The sequence below is a fragment of the Strix aluco genome, chromosome 17 (genome assembly GCF_031877795.1).
Source record: "Strix aluco isolate bStrAlu1 chromosome 17, bStrAlu1.hap1, whole genome shotgun sequence".
Classification (NCBI taxonomy): domain Eukaryota; kingdom Metazoa; phylum Chordata; class Aves; order Strigiformes; family Strigidae; genus Strix; species Strix aluco.
In genome coordinates this window covers 10100197-10120317 of record NC_133947.1, presented here as the reverse complement: position 1 = coordinate 10120317, position 20121 = coordinate 10100197, and the positions used below count along the sequence as shown (strand labels likewise).

Below are 20121 nucleotides of genomic sequence, written 5' to 3'. Positions count from 1 at the left end.
ATATAATAATAAATTATTTTTTCTAATTTAGCAGTTGTATTTTTTACTTTTTGGAGTTATTTGGAAACAGACAGTGTTTTTTATGCATTTTTTTAATATTCGAATTTTGAATCTTGGAGGATTTTAGCAATTCTATACAAGTAATGTGGTACCTTCCTCCCTTCCCAAATGTTCTTAAAAACAGCATTAGTTAAAATAATTCATTGTTTTTCCAAGATAAATGCCCTTGCCTAGTTTAAATCATAATCTGTTCAGATGCTGCCTTTCTCACAGTCTGGGAGATGTTGATCACTTTTACATTGCACCATTGCGATGTCATCCAAAGAGACAGCAAATATTGCAGATTAATGCTGCCAAAATTGAAGTAATTACTCCCTGAAAGTGACAGGCATGTTATTAAGGCCATATGGCATTATACATAGTTGGTGTAATAACTAATCGGAAACAGCAGTATTTCTAGGACAAGAATGTTTGGCAACATATACTTGACTAAGTCTTAGTATTGTAAATATATACATTTCTTGCCAGGAAACCAAGGAAACCACCTATCCTAAGGATGGAAATCACATCTTCTTTCTAGCAACAGAAAATATTTGTGAGCTTCAGGTAAAAGTGACATTTGCCATCTCTTTTCTAGTCAGTTAGGACTAAGAACGGTCATTATAATCCATAAAGGCAGGCTAGCTAAATTTTTCTATAAGAATTTTTGTTCTGGTTGCAGTCTGAGTGTGCACAGTGTATGTAAGTGATACAAAATTACCTCTTAATGACCTTTGGGGAAAGTACAGAGACCTCCACTGTCCCTGGCAAAAGTAACAGTAGTGAGCTTTACTTGTTTCAGGTGGGTCTTGCACTGCTCTAAATAGAGTGCTGGTGCTGAGAGTTTTGTTAACACTGTAATGATATAAATGCATCAGGACTGCAATTTCCCCAGCCTCTGCAGCAAGTCTGGCCTTATAATGATAGACAAATTAAACCTAGAAAAGGAAAGCTGAGTTAACTGCTACTGGACAGATCAGCCTAATACTTGGGGGCACAGCACACTGCTCCACAAGATGTTGAGTGCACCCTCAGCAAGTTTGCCAGCAACACTGAGCTGTGTGGTGCGGTCGACACGCTGGAGGGAAGGGATGTGCCATGCAGAGGGACTGGACAGGCTGGAGACACGGGCCAGTGCAAACCTCATGGAGTTCAACAAGGCCAAGGGCAAGGTCCTGCCCATGGGTCGGGGCAATCCCAAGCACAAATACAGGCTGGGCAAAGAGTGGACTGAGAGCAGCCCTGTGGAGAAGGACTTGGGGGTATTAGTGGATGGAAAACTGCCTGTGAGGCAGCAATGTGCGCTCGCAGCCCAGAAAGCCAACCGTGTCCTGGGCTGCATCAAGAGCAGTGTGGCCAGCAGGTTGAGGGAGGGGATTCTCCTCCTCTACTCCACTCTCGTGAGGCCCCCCTGCAGTGCTGTGTCCAGCTCTGGGGCCCCCAACATAAGAAGGACACAGACCTGCTCGAGCGGGTCCAGAGGAAGCCACTAAGATGCTCAGGGGGCTGGAGCATGTCCCCTGTGAGGACAGGCTGAGAGAGTTGGGGGTGTTCAGCCTGGAGAAGAGAAGGCTCCAGGGAGACCTTATAGCAGCCTTCCAGTACTTAAAGGGGGTACAGGAAAGGTGGGGAGAGACTCTTTATCAGGGGGTGTAGGGATAGGATGAGGGATAATGGTTTTAAACTGAAAGAGGGTAGATTTAGATTAGATAGAAGGAGGAAAATCTTTACTGTGAGGGCCGTGAGACACTGGCCCAGGTTGCCCAGAGAAGGTGTGGCTGCCCCATCCCTGGAAGTGTTCAAGGCCAGGTTGGATGGGGCTTTGAGCAACCTGGGCTGGTGGAAGGTGTCTCTGCCCATGGCAGGGAGGTTTGAACTGGGTGATCTTTAAGGTCCCTTCCAACCCAAGCCATTCTATGAGTCTATGATCTCTTCCTCCTCTTTTGCAAGTAAGGCAGCAGAAAGATGGAAGTTTCAGGCCTGGATTTTTTTTCCATCCCTTGTATCTGACTTTCATCAAGGCAAGGTATCTTCTGCTTCAATCTACATAGCTAAGTGAAAAAGAATGCCTGTGCCCATGTCAGACTGGGCGCCTGAGCTGGCTCTTTTCCACTTGTAAAATTGGGCTAGTTATTAATCCTGAGAACTGGGAGGATCATTTAACTACCATTTATAGAGTATAGAAGAGCTAATACAAGTTAGACCTTTTATATTCACAGTATCTGTGACCTTGCTAATTTATGCTCCTTTTCAGCCCTAGAAATTGGTTAGACTTGTGAAAAGAAGAGAAAAAATTATTTCTAATAATATTCTTTTTTACTTGTACTTGAATTCAAGTTACTAAGTGGTCACGCACCTGACTGTTTTCTCAGGGCTTCAAGATATTTTATTGTTCCATCAGAGATGCCACAATGAAAACCCTCTAGTGCTTTTTTGGTAAGTACCTCACGCCACTGATACTTCACGTGTTTCAGGTACATAACGTTAATCACGCTTCTAACATGTATTTTTTTGGCATCCTTTCAACTCATTTGTAGGCACTTAAAATGCCAAATGTTCTCTTTTTTTTTTACATGCAAGAAAATGGAGACAAAATGTAGTTTTCATATGAAAGAAATTACAGAAGGGCAAATTCATACATGTCATTGCTCTGTAATTTGAATGTAGTTAGATCAGAAATTTAAACTTAACCCATGATATCTCAGAAAGTAATGTTAGTGAGAGCAAATACAGACAACTTGGTTTGTTTTTATTGAACTCGCAGACAACAGATTATAATTTTACTCCTATTTGCATATTCTGAGAAACAAATTTTCCTTTATCTGGGTTGTCGTATCCTGACTACATCCACTTTAAATCTAACATGGTGATGTGGTGCTCAGAACTGAGGCAGAGATTAGCAATCCCTCTGTTCTTGTTAGGTCAGAGAGGGGAAGGAAAGCTTCCGTTGGAAGTCTCCGCTCTGGTAGGACTTTCAGTCCAATATGTAATGAGTAGCACTGCTGTTCCACTTGAGCAGGCTGTCGAGTTAAATATGTTTCTGGAATGATGCTTCTGGCATAGCCTGCTTAATGCATATGCAATACATGTATTCAAGTAAAATAAAAATGAAATAAAATGTGCAGTGAGTGTGTGAGCTGGAAAAACTTATGCCATTTTTATGACTAACATTGATGAGCTTGGGTGTAAAGCTGTATTTCCCTAGAGCAGGGGGAAAGGCCTCTGGTGTTTACAGTTGTAACACTAGTACAGTCAGGGTTCCTGGAGATGTAAAACAGAAAAATATAAGACTACATGCCTATCCCCTTGAGAGTAAAAGGCGGAGTGACAGATGGACTGTAATTGTTCCAGCCTAAGGACAAAGGAAGGACATATTATGGTCTTCTTGCTAATGCAGACATATCTGTGGAAATAAATGGCAAAACCTATGTTGTGAGCTGTATGACAAAGAGCCTGACTTTGAGATCCAGAAACGCTCAAGTGACGTGAAAACCTCCACAGACATCTATGAGTTTTGGACCTGTCTTGTCACAAGTGCATTGATGTTTGTTGTAGCTTTTAGCAACTGGTGACCAGAAACTGATACAGATGCTTTTTTACAATGGATACATGGGCCTCCCTCTAGTTGGGAAAAGTTAGTTGACTTTCTAGGAGCTCACATGATCTACAAATATGGGAAAGCTCTTCCTGCATAACACTGTTTTGCCTTGTCTATGTTAGAGGGTTTTACTGACAACCTCCTGTTGTTGAAACCGGGGCTAATCCCTATCTGATATAAGATCGTAGATTTCTATTTCGCAGAGATACTAACTTCACAACCACCCCTTCTTCCATTTAGACAGGTATGAAAAATGCTTGAGTGAGGCAGACTAGCTTCTGTTTATTGTTTAGCAGGTGAATACTTCATGTGCTGGAGGGCATGGTGAGGCGGGGGGGGGATGACAGGGGGAACAGAAAACAAGATTGGAAGAGCAAGGACATCTGCTGCTTAAAGACAAATCTGGTGTAATAGGAGTAACTGAAACGTGGCCAGTTCAGGAAATAGGCTGTAATATTACATTACCCAGATACAGAGTTTAAGGACAGGCAATTCTCACTGAGAAAGGAGAAGGAGATATGACAGTATAAATGAGGAAGGACGTTATTCTGAAAACCAAATAACATTCATATGGATGGCAACTCAGACACCTTGAACTTGAGGCTAAAGACTGAAATGTTAAAACAATTATAATAGAAAACAATTACTGATCTCCCAGGGCTAGGTGAAAAGACAGATCAGGAAATATTTATGCAGATGGAGGACTGTACTTGGGCTAGGACATTGATCATATGAAACTGCAATTACTCTGACATTGACTGGAACGAGAATTATGGAGGGATTTAGGAAGCTGAAGCTATGTTTATTGACAGATATTTTTTTATCCTGCAGCTTGACAACCAACAAGATTAGAGGCCATTTGGAAAAAGTTGCAATGGTTAAGTGAAGGGACACATCTGCTGATGCCAGTGCTTAGGTTGGAATGACGTTAGCTGAAAGTTAGGGTGGAAGGAAATTGATGTTGAGTGTGAGCATGATTCTGATTTCCAGATGTGGGGAACTTTGTATTCTATTGTACTCTTGGAGCCGTAACTTTCAAGTGAATTGAAGCAGATATCATTTTACTGGATGACACACTGAGTAGTTTTCGAGGCTGTCTGTCCTGACCCTAAGTTTGAAATGGAATCACTGACCCTAATGGGGTTTGGTTTTCTTTGCCTTAAACTTTTAAGAATATATAGTTTCTGTAAATATGATTTCTGACTAGGATCAAGGAAGTGGACAGCAAGTATCTGGCCAAAATTGCAAAGGCTTAGCTTTTGTAAAGGACAAATTAAAAAGGAGGATTATGCTTGTTAATTAGGGAATAGATTACAAATTACTGGAAAATGACAGGCCTGGAGCACAATTTAAATCACAGTTTGTTTTGATTAGACAAAAGGAAAGAACTTGGTGTTTTTAACAGTAAATGTGAAGAGATAGTAAATCTAAACCAATGTATAATCAATAATATAATACAGTTGTATAATCAGTATATAATACTGACAGTGAAGCTATAGGAAAGAACGTAAAAAGTGTTTAAAAAAACTTCCTAAAAGCAAACTGTGTGAATAAATACTGGCTAATGGGAGAAAAGTCTTCACTCTTTATCTTAATCAAATAGTGCAGTAATTAGTAATAGTACAGTAACACTTTTTAATGTGCATATGATAATACACTATAAAGCAGATAAATATTAATACAAAGCCTGCCATTTCTGTCCTTGGATTGTTATAAGACACTATGATAAAAGTCTGATGGAGAGATAATGCTAACCTCCTCCATGTTGTTTTCATTTACGCCATGGCAGTGTTCTTCCATCTAGGTGACATACACTGAGGTACCCAGTGTTGATGTATATCTTCAGTTCATTGAGAGACTAAAGGCTTTGTTTAATTTATATATAATGGCTGAAATAGAAGTTGCTGTTCTCCCTAATGACAGATTGCAATAGCTACCCAAATGCAAGTGCAATCTTTTCAAAGCCAATGGAATAATTCAAAAGTTAAAAACCTCTAAAAACCTTTCAGTACCACTTATTGTTAACTCATTTGAAGGCACTGACAGTCTCTCCGGACAGGGCTGAACTGTGGCCATCACAGAGAACTTCATTGCCCCTTAAGATAAAGAGAGATCCTAAGTGGAGACTTGTTGCATCCACAACTAGCTAAAACTGGACTGGTTTTTGTAGATGCACAAGAATTATTGCTAGAAAGGCAATACCTGTCCTCCACCCTCTGGCTGATGTGAATTTACTCCACAATGCTCCAGGCTGTGCTAATGTGAATTTTCACCTTCTTGGCTTAAAAAGTCTTTAGCCAGCTTGCTTGAAGCACACACAGAGTATGCTCACTTTACTTGCAAAATACCATAGTGCGATCCAGCATAAAGCTATTGAACTTAGGGTGTGCCATCCACAGTGCTTCAGTGTAAGCCTGGAGGACAATATAACCTTGAAGAGGATGAAATTTATATGTCTGGGGGATGGAGGATAGGGTGATATGGAAGTAACTAATGCCAGCCTGCAAAAAGACAACTTGAGAAGTTATGTCTTGGTAGTAGAAGGAGTTTAGACTGACAAAGCAGAGATAAATATTTTTTCTATGAGATGCAGATGACAGCAGAGTTACATGGCTCAAACAGACCACTGAAATCATCACTCATACCTACAGAAAGTAAAATAAGAAAGACTCAGAGAAGATCCTAATTCAACAGCCCTTATTTACATAATCTGTCCTGCAGAAGTCTTTTAAAATCCACAAAACATAATTTACAGGAAGACCCTTGCCTTTTCTTACATTGACATACTGTTGTTGACTAATTGGTGGTGTATATTTGTAATGATGTAATGAATACTTAATGTAAAAAATGTCTCTCATGGGAGCTTCTGTGAGCAGTTTGCCAGGAATGTCCATCATTACTTTTGAAATGTTAACTCTTTTGAGTGGACAAAGGGGAACTGTTATATTCCTCCAGTCTGCCAGATTCTCGGTTCGTAAAAATCAGCATTTATCTTTTGGATTGAGATTAATGGGGCAGTATCAATTATACCACACATGGATATGTCATGGTAACTTAATAAATTTATAACTCTTGTATTTCCAGAATAAATATGATTTTGAAATGTGGTTATCATTAGCACCCTTTAATAGCCACACCAAACTATATCTTTCAGCAGTCCTGCCTGGATATTCCCTCTGTAGAATATTTATAGAACTTGAGGAAAATGAGGGAAATTAATTTTTTGTGCATATGCATTTTTCAGGTCAGAGAGTAAGAGTTTCATGCATAGGCACACAATTCCTAGTGCTTCTTTCAGAAGGCAAGTTCAGGAGTGATGCGAGTAGGGTGAAGGGTTTGGCTGAGACTGAGGCAGAAGAGGATTTACAGAACATACCCAAGATATGCCCTAAGGATAGCACAATAATTGATGAGATCTATCTATAAAGTTTCAAGGGAGGAAGAGGTATAAAACACAAAGGGGCAATAGCATGGAGGAGTGCTGCTAAGCTGCATGGTTAGAGCCACAGCACTGCTACAAGAATATTGTGCATTTCACTGTGGAGATGCCTGCTGGGAAAGGTGGTCTCTTCTGCATATTAAGATCTTTCTAATATACAAGCTTTTGAGCATATTTTCACAAATAACATTAACATACAGCTGCTGAATGCCAGCTAGAAATGTGTTGTTCTTTCTGCAATATGCAGATGTGATTAGTGCTAAAAATAATACCTAACTGGAAGCTCTGGGAGCTGTATATCTTTCCAATAATTTGTCTTTCTTTTAGACACCAGAGAAATAGTAAAAATAGTCACAGGAACAAGAAAAAGAGCTTAGCTATATTCCTTCTGTTATCTGCAATATAATTTTATTCACTTAGCTCTAGCAGGCTGTTTTCGGAATTTCTTCCCCCTCCCCTAAACGCCTTGGCTGCATTTCTGAGTATCTTTTTTGAGCTTTCTCATTTATGCAAAGGGAATTACCGCCATCTTCTGGTCAAGCACCAGGGAATAATAAAACACCTCCACCAACTTGTGAGCTGTACAACCACCCCACTCCCTGGAAGCAGAGATTTTCAGTGAGGATCCCCATGGATTTGGTGCAGGTCATTCTGGTATGATAATTATACCATTTATTTATCTGACCATTCAGAGAAAAAGGGAACACTTAACGCATCGTAGGTCGGCAGCCTGGTCCAATGGGTCCTGACTAGTCTGAGATTTGTACATGGTTCCATCATTGGTGTAATATGTGAGTGGAGACAAGTCAATTATGTGTGCTATAAAAGGAGGACAATTTAAGCATTCTTTCATTACACAATGTCTTAGACTTCTTCAACAATACCCCTTACAGATCAACAATACCCCTTTGTGTCACAAATCAATGTAACTTGTGCCTGTACTTTTATTTCTGCTTCCTGAAGAGATCGTTTCAGCACAGTCCATTCAAGAGCTTAAAAATCAGTTCAGGTGAATGGCTAAAGGCACAGCTGAATGGCATCAGTTCCTCTTAACTAGTCATATATTGCCAGTAAATGCCTTATGTTTGTTTTCTTTACTGTTTAAATAATATTCTTGCGACTTCACGTGAAAGGGGACAAAACTATTGCCATTCATTTAATAGGAGCAATCATTTCTATAAGGCATTTATGTTTCCCCTAAGAATCTAATCTTTGGTATGATTACCTCTTCTGTGATCTTTCTTCATCAGAAAATTCTGGCTGATATGTAAACCAGCTTAAATATTTATTTATCCAAATATCAGTTTGGAATGATCATCTCCTAATTTTTTATCTTCCAATACCTTGCCTTCATTGAGACCTCTGAGTTCCTAGGCATAAGTAATTTTAAAAAAACACTTAAGTATAGCTGCCTTCAGAGTGAATCTGCCAGCTAGTGAAGTATAAATGTTGGTCTTCTAAATGTTAGTGTGCATTGTATATTGTGGTGTCTGGAAAAGACTAAGTAAGGAGGCAAATCTGCAAAGCACCATTACTGCATTTTCAGAGTTTGGCTTGTGTTTTACAAGAAAAGAATCCTTAAAGAACGAGACCAGAGGCCTGCAGCCATGCACAGCATTGGACTTAACATTTAGAATCACTGTGCTTGTTCAGATCCTTCCTGTGCTCTAATTCCACAGCTCTCAATCGACTCTGCGTGCAAGAAAAAATTTGTCCAGAAGTTGACATGTCTTCTCAACAAGACTAGGAGCAGCATTTAATCTTATTTTTCATTATTCATAGTTTCCATTCATATTTACAATGAAGTGCAATAGTCTTTTATTCCCCACCATCTAGTCTGTGTGATTTTTCAGGATAAAGGACTTTGTGTCTAATCGTTTTTATGTTCTTACTTCTTAAAGAGCAGAGAGTAATTTATGGCATTCTTTCTCATACTCAGTAGGCCTCTGCTCATCCCATTAACTGTTTCTAGTAAATAAATGATCTCAGAGCATTTTGTTATGCCCTGAAGATGCACATGTTTGTATCACGTGTATTAGCCAAATGTTCCATAGTGCAGGAAAAAACAAATGCAGCAGAACAGATCATTGTAAAAAGCCAATCACCAGGAAATAATTTAGAAGAAATCAAACCTGATCCCTGTAAGTTTTGGGGTTTTTTTAATTATCTTCAGTAGATATACAAGATGAATGCAGATTAAGATTTTGACCTGTCTTTGATATAAAGCCTGACAACAGCAGAGAGCAAAGCAGGAATGGTAGCAGATTTAATCATGGATTTTGCCCACATTCAGCAGACCAGCAGGGCACTCATTTCAGAGATTCATAAGATTATTCTTTCCCCCTGTGAAATCCTCTTGATGTTTTCTGGTTCACTGACAGCATCTGAAGATGCATTCTGATCTGATGTGGTGCTACGAACAAAGCAATTCTCTCTGGACCTCATCAATGATAGAAATTGAAAAAGATTTCACTTCTAACCTGGTAACTGATCTTTAAACTCACTTCAAAAAAACACTTGCCAAACTTGCTGAGCTGGGAGTCAGTGAAAGATTGCATTTTTTTTCCAGTTCTCTTCTACAGCATCCTGCTTTTCTGTTGGTCAAAGGATGAAACCAGTGAAGACAGCAATGGTTTTAATCCTAATGGTTTTCATCCCTCAGGTTTACCATCAAGACTACACTTTTTTAAATCTCTAAACAGTACAGGGCCATTGGGTATAGTAGGCTCCACAGTGGTCCTTCCTACTGAAAAAGAAATCATTATTGTTACTATCTTTTCACAAGGTCCTTCACTTAGCTGAACCTCCTCATCTCCCTTCAGCTTTCCCTCCCAAGGTTTAAAACTGAAGGCCATGATCACTATGCAAAAGATGCTGGATGTTACCAGACAGTTTTCGCTATGCCTTTGGTGGAGGCACGAACAGGCTTGACAGGGTAGGTTAGCCATCTGCTCATGGTGCGTTTTATCACAAAGTCAGCCCAAGTTTACCACACAGCATTCAATGGTGGGATAAAGTGAGATAAAGTAGGTGGGTTGTGCTGGCATGAGCTGTTTGTTCAGATGTAGGGCCCTGAGCTGCAGCAGGGTGGCAACAGTAAGCCCCTAGCAATAGACCCTTAGCTGCCGGCAGCCTTCTTCATGGTAGTTATAGTGTCTATGGCTACACCCCTCAACTGGCCACCAGGAAAATCTTTTCTTAGGTACGTCTGTGTCCAGAGTTTCAGAGACGTGAATACTAGATTTTCCTAAAGTACCTCAGAGTGAAGTTACCTGACATGGAGAAGGCAGTACAACAGCTCATTTCTACTGACAGGAGGACAGCCTGCTTCCCCCATGCCTCACTCCATGCTTTCCTCCGTCACCTTGCACTGATTCATTGAACCTTGCTGTGAGCTGATTCAGCTTGCTAACTGAGCAGGAAACACACCAGCGAAAGAATGAATAGATTTATGCTGAGTTAGCAAGTTGAATCAGCTCACAGAAAAGTCAGTCCAAAACCAGCACAGGACGGGGCTAGAACTGTGCAGCTGGACCTCTTCTTTTTGGCTGCAGCAGTGGCTCTCCATGTACACTGTGTACCCTTGCTCTTAGGCAACCAACCCATCTGACCTTACATTTAAGCATACATTAACTGCTTTGCCAAGAAGCATCTAGAATCAAAGGAAGGGATTTTTCAGGGAACTAAATTAAATGAACAGAAACCTGTTGGTTTCTGTAGAAGTTTTTTCTAGGGAAAGAAAACAATAGCTAACGATTTCAGTGTTGCAGGACATGTCAATCACATGGGCAGATGCCAGCCTATCTCTTCTCACTGTCATATGTATAAAGTGATGATGGTTTGTGGTTCTGCAAAGACAGTTGGGGTTTTTTTTAAATCTCTCCCATATAAGATAGAAGATTGTGAAGAAACTATAAATAGAAAGAAGGAATTTACTATTTTACAATCTGGCATATTTTCATCTTTGTTGCACAGCATCCCATATTAAATCATACCATAGCATGCACTGCAGGACTGAAACAGCTGTATACAGGGTGATCTGAATGCAGGGAACCAATTCTCCTGCCCCTTGTACTGACTATACTTTCACTGCTTTCAGTGGAGACACATTTTAAAAAGAATTAGCCAAAAGCTTTTTAGATGCTGTTGATGAGATTCACCTGTAGGATTAGCTAATGATCCTTTAGCAGTGATTTTAATTTTAATATCAAATGATCATTCTTCCTATGAGGAAGCTGGCTTAAATGGGAAAAACAGCATCCTGACATGGTTTTGTGAAGCAATCATCCCTTATGGTATTTTCAATCAGGAAATGAAAGAATGTCTCGGTCTTCCCTTTGGCAGTCCCATGCTCTTTGCTGTTTTGTGGAAAGGGGGGAGGGGGGAGGAAGGTCAGGTGATTATAACATCTCCTTTTAACCCCGCTCTTGCTGAGACTTTTACCTTTCTCATTTTTTATTGCAAGAGTTGATGAACCATAAGTGATTGGCAAGAGAGAGGATAGATTGTGCACTCAGCCTTACCATCTGACTTAATCTTCCAAAATGCAATTTATTCTGAGTGCTAACTGTAGTGAGTTTAGTGGAACACAGGGTTAAAGTGAGAAACTGAAAACAAATGCTCTCTATCTAAAGGCCAATCAATAACTGAATAGTTTGAGAATCCAAACCTCTGCCACTTTAATGTAATTGGAGTGTATGGAAAAGACATTACATTTCAGCACCTACTGGCATCAACTTCCATTATTGGTGATACTAGTCCGAATGCATTCAAGTCATACTGTTGCAATAATGTGGAAGGAGTGGGAGTAGAAGGTTTTGCTGTCTTAAATCTATTTTGAGGGATTTTGCAGTTTTACACAGATTGCAGTTTGCTGCGTATATTGGCTTTGGGACACACATGGAACCTCTCAGTATGTTTGAAGATTTTTATGGGCTGGTCTGCCTAAATCTAGTGAGGCTGAACATGTTTGAAGGTAGTTATGGGGAGTCTCTATAGCAGTCCATCATCTGTGGTTTCTCCAGATGAGCAAGGGGGAAAAAAAGTAATATAACTGGAGTGATATTAAACAACAAATCACGTGAATGACATAATGTGCAAAAAGATATGAGCAGTGAAATTCATTTTTAATAATCACCCTTAATAGTGATCATTCAATTGTATCGATCAAAAATTGCTTTCCGAAAACAATTTCCTGTGACTGCTGGCATGTCTGCTTCTTACTCGTAGTAATAAGTGGGAAAATTCGTTTGGAGAGAGAGAGACTAGAAGAGATTCCCTTCATTTCCTCTGGCTTTCAGAGGTAAGAAACAATTTCACATCTGTTTGAGTGTCATTCAACTGCAGTAAAGAATACCACCGGGAGGACCAGTTTAAGGCAGTTACAGCTAACTCACCTGCTTTGTCATTACAGGGTCTGTTGAATCTTTCTGCACAGAAAAGTTGAGTTCTATATGTATCTGTTTTGGAAAACTCGTTATTTCATGTGTGTGGGTGCATATAGCTATATGTATTACTCTTTTGAAGTGTCCTACTGGCAAAAATAGCCAATTTATCCCAGTGGAGCTAACTGAATATTTACTCCTTTTCTCTCTTTAGGGGATCCAACTACTCCAGGCAGCATTGAAATCTAGCCTAGTATTCTTAATGCAGCCTCCTTTCAGCTTTAGATATAGACAGCATAACTGTAAAGAGATACTAGAAATTTCTTTGCTTAACAGGTTTTTTTAGTTTTAATTCCTCCCCCATGCCATTTTTCAAAATCTGATAATGCAAATTTCAGATTCACATCTAATACAGCATTAAATTGGAAGAACGCACGTGTCCTTTCATGACTTTCCTTGAACATCAATCCAGAGGTATATTTTCAACTGTGATAAAAACTTACACAACTTTAATGGTTAGTTAGTATTTGGCTCTTTTGGGAGAAGAAAAAGCCTGCACAGACTGTGTACTGATCACCAGCAACTTTCTGGAAGCCATAAACAAGGTGACTTGGCACAGCAGAAGAAGTTTCAGACCGAGGAAGAGGTGAATCTTATTATTTCCTTTGCTACCTTAACATGGCAATTTACCTTCTCTATATTTAAGAGGGATAAGGCTATTTATCACCCAGTAAATGCACAGCCTCTGTAGTTGCTATGGATTGCTAATGCAAAGGTATGCTGAAGTTGTAGTTTTAATTCCACTTCTAATTGGAAATTGGGGAGTTTCTTGGAACCTTTACCATAAAGAGACATACTAAGTGGGACTGTGGTTTTGTAAGTCATGGCTACTTATCATAAAGTCTTTTCCCCTGCCTGCTTTTCTGTCTGAAAAAGGCCATTGAAACCAGCAGAGTATTTACTTACTGCTGCTAAATATGGATATTTCCATGAGATTTAATGTATTTTATGAGTATCTATGACTAAAACTTATCTAGTAATGAGGAATGAAGCCAAAAATATGTGGTTACCTATGGCTTTTTTTCATCACTTTGAGACCAGACACATCACAGTCTTAACTATCAAGTTATGCCAGATTCTAAACAGTTTTTCTGACATTTTTTAATGGGGAAGAACCCCCAAACTTGATGGCAGAAGGCCAGAGCTTCTCAACAAGAAGCTTTCTGGAGTATATACAGAGAGGAAGGGCAGGAGGAACACTCGCTGAATGTAAAGGATGGTTCAGTGGTCAGAGGAAGCCTAGGTTCCTATGAAACTGAGTTATTTCTATGCTGCAAAAGAAACTTCTTGTATGACACCAGTCATATTGCTGGCATGCAGATTCTCAAAGGTCTTCAAAACTCTTTGGAGGCCTAAACCATAATAACAATTCTTGTGCTGTTTAAGACTCAGGGGCACCATGGAATTAATAAGGTTTTCTGCTATGGTTTCATTTCCTTTCCTAATAAATCTATTGCTCTAGTTCTGTTGATTGCCACAGAACTCTGAACTAATGTTTCCAGGGAATGGTCCACAAATATTCTGAAATATTTTCCAAAGCTTGGGTATCAAATTTAAAATTTGACTTTGTACATCCTATGCCTAATTATTTATTCATGTGACTAATACTCTGCAGTTACTGATATTGAATTTCAGTTGCCATTTAATCACTTCAGCCATTCACTACCTCAACATTCTTCTGCAGCTCTTTCCTATTAGTGCCTTTGGATTTTGTTATCCTAAATTACATTTTATAATTTGAATAATTCTCACAAGATTATTTAGCCCTTTTTTTCAAATCATTGGTGAACATCCTGGCAGTTGCCAAGACAGATTTGAGAAATGTAGTGCTGATCACACCCATCCTGTGTGAAAACTACCATTTGTTTCTTGTCTTTCAACAACTTTTAATGCAGTCATTTCAGTTAAAATTAAATGTCTCAGATCTTGTTCTCATTACCCATCTGTACAGTGGGGAAATAGTGCTTCCTACTTTATAGGGATGCTGTGGACATAAATACAATATTATTGCAAGCTAGTCAGAAACTGCAGTCAGAGGAGGAGGAGATAGAACAAGTGCTTGATCTCAACCCAGCGCTGGCAATCACACAGACTAGGAGCTGGGAGGCACTCCTAGGTCTGCTATTATAGATAATACCCTTAGTGAGCAGGAAGGAAAATGTTTATTCCACTGCAGCAAAATGTCAAAGGTAGGCATAACAGCAGCATCTTTGGTAAGAGTGGTGTGGTCAAGAGGATGTGTAACGGAAGATGAAATATGAGATCACCAGTAAATATAGCCCTATGTTGACTAGCTGGTGGCAAAAGATTCAGCTGAGGCACTCACTAACCACTGAAACTAGAGGAATATGGTGGTAAATAAGGATTGTTTATTATAAGTAGGTGTGAAAACCCCAAAGATCCTGAGCAACTGGCAAACTTCTGTTCTGAACTTTGTAATTATCTCCTCTTTAAAAAATAAGGGAACCACAGCCATGGTCTAGACTGCATCTCAAAACCCTAGTGTAATTCTCTAATGAGAAATATTAATAAATGTGGTCCATAAAGCACTTCTGGCTAATGACACTATACTGGCTTCTCTTTTTTATCTCCATCTGTTAAACTGCTTTAAAAGGGAATTAAATTGCCTTTTAAAGTTAGATGTCTTTAAAAGGTAAAAATACTTCAACTATTTTCCTAATCTTGCCTTCCTATTTAAGCAAAGTCTCTTGGATAGTTGAACTGATGATATGCTGTTAGTAAGAGAATGCATGATAATTTGTGCAATAGTATATAGATAGGAAAGAATTAGGTGAATGTTTAGTCCACACTTCAAAAAGTTAGAAACTTTTGTTGAGTTTGAGTTATACACTCAAACCTGTCAGTCGTTGCTGGGGTTGGGTTATATACACTCTGTAGCATTGTGATTCCACTGAATTTATGGAATCTACGTTTGATTTAAGCCAGAGTAGGCAAAAGAAATAAAGCCCAAGGTTTGTTATTTCTTGCAGCAAGACACACTATGTATTGTACTAGCTATAAAATTGCTTATTATATCAGAAAACTTTAATAAAACCCCCTGAAAAATAAAATAGAGCTGAGTTCATCAGAGAGATGATGCATCCTTTCCAAATCACTCTTTCCGAGCAATGCATTCATGTGATAGCTTCATTAACTTTCATGCAATAATTTGCAGATAAATTCCATCCAAAAAAGCAAGTATTCAAGCACCACTAATAACATGAATTTGATTTTTGCACATTAAAACTGTGATAAAGCCATACTAATTATTTTTAATTATCTCAGGATGAAAATACGTCATTCATGTAAGTAATTATGTAAGTAATTTAAAGCTGCTTAAATAATAATGATTCCTTGCTCATTGCCTTCAAAGTGCTTATAACCAAATTTAATTTTAAGCAGGATCAAGAAAATAATCACTTGATTCAAACATTAATTACTAATTTTAATCCTAATTCATTAAAACCAGACCTGTTTTTTTGCAAACTCTGCAGGGCATTAATTGACATTTTACAAAATGAGTCATTATTTTGGCATGGAGAAGTATTTTTCAAACGGTGAATCATGACTACCAGAAGGGATTGTTAAAGAGCTACGAGGGAGCTTTGACTTCTTAGAAAAAGCAGCCCTGTTTAGTGGCAGCTCAGCTTCTCCAGGTTGACTGGAAAAATTGTTGTAACTCTTTGCTATTCACCCTAGCCAGAGAGCTGCTAACTAATTACTGGCAATAGGACAGTAAGCTGAAGAAAAAGTATCCTGAAGCAAACAGCCAGCTTTATTGAGACAAACTGGAATAGGATAGGGAACGGTTTAGGTCAGTTTAGAAATGTAAGGATCAGGAGGTTTATTGCTTTCTTTCCAATCAAGTTGGACATGGATAGAGAATCTGAGCATTTTTTTCAGAATTTGGTTCTGGAATGTACAGCCTTATAACTATAGGATGGTTTTATTGGTGGCTTTTTTTGTCTAGCTTGTCTGTACTAGCTAGCCTCTTTGTTAGAAACTGGGGAGAATACCAACACCCGCCTGACAAACTTTTGGATTGGAAATTCCTTTGGGAAAAGACTACCTTTTTCATATGTAACCATAAAGAGTTTAACCCAATTATTAAGTGATGTATTAAGAAAAAATACAATAATCTATCAGTAATTTTTCTGATAGTAGATCTTAAACCCCAATGAGATTATTATAACCATCATGTAACATACTGATTAGTATAACCCATGGGTTTTACCCCTTGTTCCTGAAGCTAATTCAATAGCTCAATTTTGCTTACTCAAACTGTGTGCTTTGTAAATCCCAGGTGATCAGGACTCCACCCAAGGGATTGTACTATCATAGAAGCATAGGATGGTTTGGGTTGGAAGGGACCTTAAAGATCACCCAGTTCAAACCTCCCTGCCATGGGCAGAGACACCTTCCACTAGCCCAGGTTGCCCAAAGCCCCGTCCAACCTGGCCTTGAACCTTTCCAGGGATGGGGCAGCCACAGCTTCTCTGGGCAACCTGTGCCAGTGTCTCACCACCCTCACGGTAAAGAATTTCTTCCTTCTATCTAATCTAAATCTGCCCTCTTTCAGTTTAAAACCATTACCCCTCATCCTATCCCTACACCCCCTGATAAAGAGTCCCTCCCCACTTTTCCTGTACCCCCTTTAAGTACTGGAAGGCCACTATAGGTCTCCCTGGAGCCTTCTCTTCTCCAGGCTGAACACCCCCAACTCTCTCAGCCTGTCCTCACAGGGGAGGTGCTCCAGGCCCTTGATCATCTTTGTGGCCTCCTCTGGACCTGCTCGAGCAGGTCTGTGTCCTTCTTATGTTGGGGGGCCCCAGAGCTGGACACAGCACTGCAGGTAGGGTCTATATCATTTTATCAACAATACTTTCAGGAACATTTCCTGTTCAGCCTACATTTTTACAATTATCAGTTTCACCTTTCTCATCTTTTTGGTCCTCAGAGAATCCATCTTAATCACAGGCAGAACTGGACACAGCTTCCGTGACTGAAAAATCAACAGAAATACAGTTTTGACAAGGAATCATTTAAATTGCAAAGGAAAACCTGCAAAAAGGTAATCTTTTTTCTTTTTGCTCCATGGAGAAGGTATTTTGTACTGACTCAAAATGCTGTCAGCCATTCACTAGACCTTTGGATAAAGCGAACAGAACTGAAAATAGAAACTGAGCTGTTCAATGCAGCAAACACATTGTCCAAACATCACCTTTCTCTGTGTGAATGTAATGACCTGAAATGGGGTGGGGGGGAAGATACTTTATTGAAGCTGTGTAGACACCAATGGATAAACCTGGGGTAACTGTTATTTTCTGTTTAACGGGTGGAAATCATGATGTATTTGTTAAATTGTCAGTGTAAAACAGAACAACCCATACAAGACAGACAGACATTTATTTTAATAGGGTTATCTGTAAAATGAAAATAGTTAATCACTGAGGAGTATTCCCAGACTTTTAATGAGCACAGGACAACAATAAAATAAAAAAAAAAAAAAAAGGAAATAACACTGAAGATTAAGGCCATATGTCAGCTGTAGCAAAAAACTGCCTAGCATGATGTAGTGCCCAGGTGGACACTGGGAAAAGAGGACAAGTACTGTGTCTTCCTCCCAAAATTTCCTCCTGTATACTTGTGCCTGCAGGAGGTGGGCAGCCCCTAGCCTGGCAGGTTTGAAGTCTAAGTCTCCCTACAGGGAAAGTTTGGCAGCGGGTGGTCTCTGGGGTGCCCTGGTCCTGGTCTGGTTGTGCTGCAGCCGTCTCCCTACAGATGCTCAGAGCAGCTGGTGAGCTGAGAGCAGACAGCAAGCGCTGCACGGTTTGTCAGCAGTGCCCCTTGGCACTCGCAGCAGCAGCAGCATGCCCCTGGGTGAGCCACTGTTACTGGCAGCTGTACAAGGAAAAAGTGTTGTCAGAGACCTTCTAAAAGTAGTTCCTATTGCTCTGAACGGGGACTACTTACTCTTTTGCCCTATTGTTCTAAGACAGCAGAATCTGACTTCATATCACTTCAATGTAAGCCATGTAGGCTTAGTACTGGGAGTACTAGTATAAGTTCTCATTTTGAAGATTCCCTGGTGTTATTTGTTCTTTGCTCAAGACATCTTATGAGACCAGGCTATTGAATGTGCCATTAAGACTCTAAGGCAGAGTACTGGCACAGTCACATCCTGCCCCTCATCTCTCTTGAACAGTAAAATGAAAAACCCACAGCCATCTCAATTGATTTCCAATAAGCAAGCAGTTAATTCCTTTTCTAGTGACTAGCTGATTGCCCAGGTGATTAGGATCAAAGGAGAAAGAAGGCTGGGAAGCAAGCCAGTCAAATTCACCAGGGAAAAGGACAGGAATTTCATGAAAACTGACGCTGAGAAAGCAAGTGGAAAATGTTGGGCTCTTGGTGGGTTGAGAAACATTGGGCTTGGGATGCACTCTGTAAGACTAGTGTCCCTTTCCTGATCTGAGCTCTCTGTTTCTTAATCTGAATTCCTTATGCCTGTTTACCTTATTTTTCTGATTTTCCTCTTCCTCCTATGTAGAAGTAGCCTTTGAAACAGAATAGTATCTCCAAAATCTTGAGGCATGACCAGACAGCTCTCTATAACTTGTTAGTGAGAGGGGAAATATGCACCAACTACCTTATTCTCTGATTCCTGTCATTTTCTCCAGCATAAAATATTACTTGAAGGGTAGCCCATTACTACTACTATATATGGCATGTTGGCTTAGTTTGTTTCTCTTTGGTTTCTGTCCCAGTGTCAACTCTTTTAAGGCTGAAATGGGTCTCTCGTTCAGGAGTTGCTGAACCAGTAGCACCTCTTTAAATTTCTTGAAAGTGAAGTGGAAATTAAACCACTGTTAAAAACCAGTGTTAAAAACTAGGCTTGTCCTTGCCTCATAACAATATTCAGGCTACTAGACTTTGAGGACTTAGGGAATTTGACAGGGTGATTTTGGTTAAGAACCAAAACATAACACATCTCAACATGCAATAATAGGACAAAACAGAAATTCATTTTTCACCACACAGGAAGCCACAAACAAAACTGTTCTTGAGTTTCTCCTTTGACATGTTTCTCTCTATTGTTACAAAGAGAAGGAAGCCCAAATCATAGTATCTTGATCAGAGACATGGATGAAGGGATTTAACTCCTCCTGTTATTCCGTTCTTTCACGGAAACCTATTGAACACTTTCAGGTGTGCAGATTTAATTTCTTCAGTTGATCCTTTCAGTGAATGGAAAGTCTTCCCAAATGTAAGCCCCTGGTAGACAGGAAGATGAAGAGTTCCCATTTTAAAGATAGCTGAGAGCACTGACAAGCTGAGTGTATCATCAAAAGCAAGAGGCATTTATGATTAGGTAAGTCTGGCTGGCTGTCCAGAACCTCCTCATTCTAACTGCTGGATTGCTGTGCTCTTGATGCAACACATACACCATGGAAATAATAAATGTTGTAACCAATTTTGATATTCAGAATAAGTGTCAGAACATAAAAAGTTGAGTTTAATACTCTGAGGGAAAACTCAGGACCTGTCTCTGTTTCAGGGTCAAGGGAAATTTTGGATGCACAGTTGGGGGAATCAAAGGC

General features: G+C 39.6%; 1 long non-coding RNA gene across 1 annotated transcript; it reads left to right on the top strand.

Annotated features, from left to right (window-relative positions):
- The first annotated feature begins 2430 nt into the window (after positions 1 to 2430).
- On the top strand, positions 2431 to 19824 carry LOC141931102 (uncharacterized). The gene is made up of 4 exons (XR_012625498.1): positions 2431 to 2475; positions 12306 to 12378; positions 17478 to 17591; positions 19730 to 19824. It is a non-coding gene; the product is annotated as an uncharacterized LOC141931102 (long non-coding RNA).
- The last annotated feature ends 297 nt before the right edge of the window (positions 19825 to 20121 follow it).